The sequence below is a fragment of the Tupaia chinensis genome, unplaced genomic scaffold (assembly GCF_000334495.1).
Source record: "Tupaia chinensis unplaced genomic scaffold, TupChi_1.0 Scaffold000098_3, whole genome shotgun sequence".
Classification (NCBI taxonomy): Eukaryota; Metazoa; Chordata; class Mammalia; order Scandentia; family Tupaiidae; genus Tupaia; species Tupaia belangeri.
In genome coordinates, this window is record NW_006159562.1 from 1,608,407 (window position 1) to 1,615,473 (window position 7,067).

Consider the following 7,067-nt stretch of genomic DNA (forward strand, 5'->3'; position numbering starts at 1 on the left):
TATATATATATATATACACAAGTGAGAGAAACAGAGAGAAAGAGAGGTGCCCTTGACAGGGACTCATCACATCATAATGCCCTGTCCTTAGTCCTTCACCTTGTTAGGCTCTTGATCACACACTCATGTGGCCAACCTGTTTTCAGTCCAGCTCAGGAACCCAACCCACAGTTGGCCATGTGGCTTCCAGCACCACAATTAAGTTTGCTACCAACTGTGCCACCAGGCTGGGCCAAGAAACACCTTTTCTCTTCAGGTTCCAAAGTAAGAGAGAGAGGGCCTGTCATCCATTTGCTGGGAGATCCCCAAACTAGGCAGAGAGTTTGAAATAATACCAGTCAGCAAAAAAACACAACTATCTAAATCTTACAAAGAACAGAAGAAGCAGGGAGATCCTTGCAGCATGTGATTCTGCAGTATGTGATTCCTGCATTTAGCAGTTCTGTATGAAACAGCATGGGAAAAAATTAATAACCATCATCTGCAGTTTCCCACAATGTCATTACATGCCATAAATGCTCTTGAGACCTTCCTGGTTTCTTTCATTGATTTAATTCATTTATTCTTTTTTTTTTTTTTTTTTTAGAGATTTTTGAATAGGATGAGTGTGCTTACCAGAGACATAGAGAGAGACAGAGACAGAAAGCAAGAAATCACCTCCTGGGGGAATGGCCATGCTGCAATCCCTTCTCCTCCATTCTCCTCTCGGGATTTTGGGCATGCACACACATGCACCTGGTGTTAAGTTTTAAGCAGCCAGGTCCAGGACTCAGACTGCTATGGGAGTCCAGCAACGTAACCATTATGCCATCTGCTCATCCCAATTTGTTTAATTTATCAACTATCCTCCTTGGTAATATAATACAATTAAGTTCAATAAAACAGTTAAATGTTTCAAATCATCTAAAAGAAGAGTAAGTAACTTAAGGGGAAAGGTCAAAAGACTACCCTTTCCCCAAGTTGTCATAGACAAGGCAAAGCTTAAGTCTACTAAACTGCTTGGACAGGTTGTTTTTACCTGAATCGTGAGGATCACTGCTTCAAATCTTCCTTTGTGTTGGTTGATGTGATTAATTTCAGGGGTCAAGTTGGCTAGGCTACAGCTCCTAGATGTTTGATCAAATACTACTCTAGATGTTACTTTGAGAGCATTTTTATAGATGTGATTAACATTTGAATGAATGTACTTTGAGTATGGAGTGTGAGTATGGAGTTTACACTCCATAATATGGGTGGGCCTTATCCAATTAGTTGAAGGCCTGGAGCGAAAAAACGCTGAGGTCTCTAAAGGAAGAAAAAAACTTGCTTCCAGACTCAAACTGGAACATCAACCAGAGATTACCAGTCTGTTGGCCCATCCTACACATTTTGACTTGCCAGAGTCCACAATTGTGTGAGCTAATTCCTTAAAATAATAAGCTGCTCTACGTCCATATACATATTCTACTGGATCTGTTTCTGTATCTGGAAAACGCTGAGTTGGGAAAGGCTGACTTGTAATAATTTTCTCAACCTGGCAAGGTCATTGTAAAGAGTGGGAGGAATGCTGAGTTGGGAAAGGCTAACTTGTAATAATTTTCCCAACCTGGCAAGGTCATTGTAAAGAGTGGGAGTTTACTTGGATTACCTGAAGAAAAAAGATTTGCCCTGCACTCTCAGTACGAGTTACCCCTAGCAACACGTGGCTGTTGAGCATCTGTATTGTGGTTCTATATCACATGTTGAGATGATAAGATTTTAAAGACACTGGGTTAAATAACATAGATCATTCATATTAATGTCAAGTGCTTCTTTCTTCTTCCTTTTTTTTTTTTTCGAGTGTGGCTATTAGAAAATTTTTAATTGCATAGGTGGCTCCTATTATAGTTATGTTGGACAGCGCCAGTCTAGTATAATTCTCAGATGTCAGGGCTTCACAAAGACCTCTTCAGTTTCCTCCCTGCAAGTTTTTTACAGCCTAATTGTTTTGGGGACAGACAAGGATTCCTTCATCTTCACTGAGGTCTTTGAGATTGACTGGACTAAAAGCAAGAGTGGGTATAGTCAACTGAGAAACAACCAAATGAATTGGCTAATAGACACAGAAGGCTGAAGCCAGATGTCCAAGGTGGCAAATGTATACCAGTGCCTGTCATAACAGACCGTGTCATAATGGTGTCATTCAATCTTCAACTACGAATGAAAACAGCAGCCTTGACCATGTGCAGGTAGGAAGAACTAGAGAAGAACTGCATTTGTTCATTCCCTTGGTTGTCTTCATCTCTTTACCTATAATATGCCTAAAATTCTTTTTTTTTTTTTTAAGTTTTTGCTACAGGTGCATGTAGGTGCTTGCCAGAGAAATACAGAGAGAGAGAGAGAGAGAGAAAGTGAGAAATCACCTCCCCGGGGAGGGGGTTGGCCATATCAAATCCCCTCTTCTCTATTCTCCCCTTAGCATATTTTCTAAGCCATTAGGTCCAGGACTCAAATCGTGGTGCACCCGGCCCTGTGGGATCCAGCTGCCTTAACCATCATGCCACGTGGCTGGCCCTTTTGCCTAAAATTCTTAAATGAAATTGGACTGACCTATTTTGACTCAGGCATGATTTTATTGGCTAAGGGTATTGAATTAAACTCTTCAGGATGATGAAGACACAACTCCAGTGGATGAACTTAAGACTTTTTAAAACAGATTTCTCTGAGTCAGTATTTCAGTCATTTTCTCATGTGACCTCCAGATATGGTAATGTTTTGGGGTAGAAATAAGAACAGGGAGTTGGCTGGTTTATTTTATGCTAATGTGGGTATAGGGCCTGTCCACTGCCTTATGCAGCTGGGGTAGAAGGATGATGTGTCCTTTCCCATTTTATCTTATTTTATTATTTTTGTTAATGAATTATTATTTAATTTTATTTATTAGTAGTAGTATTTTTAAATTGCTCTAGAGCATGTGCCCTCATGAGAGAGAAACAGAGAGAGGGAAAGGGAGAAAGCAAGGCACCTGGTCTGGGACTCAAACCATAGTTGGTCATGTAAGAGTCCATTGCCCTTACCACCATACCACTTGCTGGGCCTTCTTTCTCATTTTAATATGCCATGGTTCTGTTTCCCTGGGGAACAATTCATAAAGCATTCCAGAAATTTCTAATATGTGTTAGGTTATTTTTCTTATAAAACTTGTCTTTTGTTATTAGTGCATTGTGGTCTTCATTTTACTAATCCTTGAAAAAGTAGAAAGATTTTAAACAACTTTACGCAAAGGCCATACAGAGTAATAAAGGAAAGAAGTAAGCCTTAAATTCTAGTTTGTTCTAGTTCCAGCTCTAGAAGAATTACTTAGCTTCTCTGTGATTTATGTTTCTATTCTGTTAGAAGAGAAGGTCAACTAAGTGTTCTTTCTAGTCCCTCCCTCTTGCTTCTACTATTTGATGAGAGTGGAAGGAATGCTGGAGACCATCTTTGTCAGTCTGCACCTTACAGTCTGCCCAGTAATTGGAAATATTAGACAAGTCGACTTTCGAAGTCCCTTTTAGTCCAGTGCTAATTTAGAACTTTTCCACTCACAAAATTAAATATACACCATAAAACGCCATTTTTCACATTCACAGGTCTAGCAGAGAATGTCTTAAGGCCTTACAATCTTAAGAACAGTACTACGTGATTCAGTTGTACCAATAGGACTTGGTGATTTGAAATAACCACATTTTTCATTCAGGCCAATTAAGCTGTGGTTGCTGGGACAGCATCTGGATTTTTCCAGAAAGTTCCAGGACACATGAGCCAGATTCTAGACCCCAGATCCTACTAAGATAAAATACCTTGGGTGCTGGGCCTTGCAAAAGTTTTACCACCAGTAAACCCAGCTGGAAGGAGATTTTAAATTGTGAATTTGAAGCCACAGGGAATCAAAAGGTCAAAATTGGGGAAGGGGCAATGCTGAAGCTTTCAGCCTGGAAACAGTTTCTTATGTCAAAAGCCCAGTTAGAAGCAAGCTCTGGAGGGACCAGCAGATGGTGTAATGGTTATATTACTGGACTCCTATGTAGTTGACTTCAGTTCGAGTCCCAGACCCAGCAACTTAAAACTTAAAACTCATGCTGGGCATGTGCATGCCCAAAATCCTGAGAGAGAATGGAGGAGAAGGGATTGCAGTGGCTATTCTCACTTTGTGTCTCTCTGTCTCTCTTTGTTTCTCCAGCAAGTGCTCATGCCCTATGGCGTAAATCTCTCTCTAAAAAAAGAAAAGAAACAAGCTCTGAGCTTATCAAGGAAAGCCAACAAGAAGAACTGCAATGGTGCCAGAGACAGAGGTACAGAGACTCTTGGCTTAAACTACTAGGGATACATAAGCATCCCTTACTCTGCTGTTTATTAATATGAAAATAGAAAACAGCCTTGCTTACCATAATTTCTCAAGTGTTCTGAAATTTAACGATTCTAGAAAGAGCTGGGATTTGTGACTAGAAGGTTCAAACAAGTACAGAGACACTCTACTGAGGTTTATCATCTTTATGTAGGTATATAGCATTTTGACTAAAATTGCCAGTAAGCTCAGGAATATCTCTATTTTAATCCACTAATTTAGCTTAACTGGCTTCTTTTATGTACAGTAAGTATCTATGATAAGCAACTCTCTGGGAACACTTGAAAATCCAGTATTGACTGGAACTTAGATTCCACAGAATGAATTTAGGATGTAGTGTCAGTCTTACCTATAAATGTCTAGGATTTGTAGTTTTATGTCAAAGGCTTTATGTTATTTTAACATTGCCTTAATTTTTTTTTTTTTAACCTTCACTAATGGAAATGAAGGAAAGTTGAAAATGTATCTGTTTGGGGGACTAAGAAGCTCTTGAGATGAAGTAGTGTGGGCATTTCATGATGTTATTTCACTGTGCTAAAAAATCTTTTGCCTTTACCCAACACTCAGAGGAAAGCTAGAGACACGTGAATCATGCAGCAATGCAGCAAAACAAATGTGAAATTGACCCCCCCAAAATTAAACATCAAAGTTTATATTAATGGCTTAATGTCAAAGTGAGACTTTTTTCCCCAATAAGGTGCTGCCGTGGTACAATATATTTAAACATTCTCATTAACATCACATCGTAATAATAACTAGCAGCTGGGAAGACAGACTGGAGACCATATTAATAAAAATGTGAAGAAGGTATGATACTGGAGGGATCACAAACGCAGAAGGAATTGAATTAAAATTCATAAAATCATGATAAATTGGAACAAAAGATGAGATCAATAAAATGAGCTTAATAGTGATAAATACAGAGGAGCTATCCGAAGACAGTAATGATTTAATGTATGAATTAAATAGAAAGAGGTAGGGAGTAATACAACAAAGAAAAAATATGACCTTACGTCGGGTGATTATTTCAGAAGACTCTATCAAAATAAATTGGGGACTCAGGGCCCGCGTGAGCTCTTTGTTTGTTTGAGGCCTATTATTTCACACATACATCCTCTTAGCTCAGACTTGGACTCAGTTCAGATGGCTGTAGTGGGAGAGGGCTTTGGCAGGAAGATGATCTAACAGGGGAGACAGGCGAGGGAAGGTGTTAGAGGAAGATTAGTTGGGAAGAAAAGCAAAAATTAGGGATACCCATGAGGTTACAGGTAGGAAGCACACCTGAAGAACAGTAGTATCAGGTGACTAGGTGACTGTTGACACAGTAACACACTGACCCACATAGCACAGTCCTTGGTTAGTGTCCAGAGACCTTCCTGAGCACACGGTTGCATGCACTCATGCCTATGTTCCAGACTGGGAGTCATCATGGTGTGAGGACCCTGGTGAGGATGCCTCTCTCTCCCTTTTTCATGAAATAAATAAATACATGATTTTTTTAAAAGAGGTGGTGGGGCCAGCAGGTGTCGTGGTGGTTAAGGTGCTTGACTCCCACATGGCTGATGACAGTTCAAGTCCCAGACCTGACAGCTTGCTTTCTCACTTTCCCTTTCTCTCTCTTTGTCTCTCTCTGGTGAGTGCATGTGCCCCTATAGCAAATTTAAAAATAATAACAATAATAATGATAAATAAAAATAAAATAAATAATTCTAAAAAAATAAAAGGAGATGTATATGACACAGTCTCTCTCCTGTGTTTTTACAGAAGTTGCCACCTTGGCCTTACATGACAAGCGTCAACAGTTTGTAAAAGAAATCTGATATGCTAAGTCAGCTGTTGGCCATTCTGAATGAAGACTTTCCAATAGAATTGGTTTGTCCAGCTTTGCTCCATTACTAACCAGTCAATTGATGAGAAGTTCCTGGAGGTCTCTCTTTTCATCCTAACACTCTACTTAACTCAGCAATTCCCAAACCTGACTATATCAGGTTCACTGAGGAACCATTTCTCAAATACTCATTCTTATGCTTACAACTCAAGTCCACTGGATCTAGAATGTTCAGGGATGGGCCCATGCATTTTTTTTTTTTAATCAGCCCAAATGACTCAGAGGTGACCAGGTTTGGAAACTGATGGAGCTAATATTCATAGCTTTCATTTAGAGTCCTTAGAAATGTAATTTGAGAGGCTGCTCAAGTTGCTTGACTCCCACATGGCTGATGACAGTTCAAGTCCCAGACCTGACAGCTTGCTTTCTCACTTTCCCTTTCTCTCTCTTTGTCTCTCTCTGGTGAGTGCATGTGCCCCTATAGCAAATTTAAAAATAATAACAATAATAATGATAAATAAAAATAAAATAAATAATTCTAAAAAAATAAAAGGAGATGTATATGACACAGTCTCTCTCCTGTGTTTTTACAGAAGTTGCCACCTTGGCCTTACATGACAAGCGTCAACAGTTTGTAAAAGAAATCTGATATGCTAAGTCAGCTGTTGGCCATTCTGAATGAAGACTTTCCAATAGAATTGGTTTGTCCAGCTTTGCTCCATTACTAACCAGTCAATTGATGAGAAGTTCCTGGAGGTCTCTCTTTTCATCCTAACACTCTACTTAACTCAGCAATTCCCAAACCTGACTATATCAGGTTCACTGAGGAACCATTTCTCAAATACTCATTCTTATGCTTACAACTCAAGTCCACTGGATCTAGAATGTTCAGGG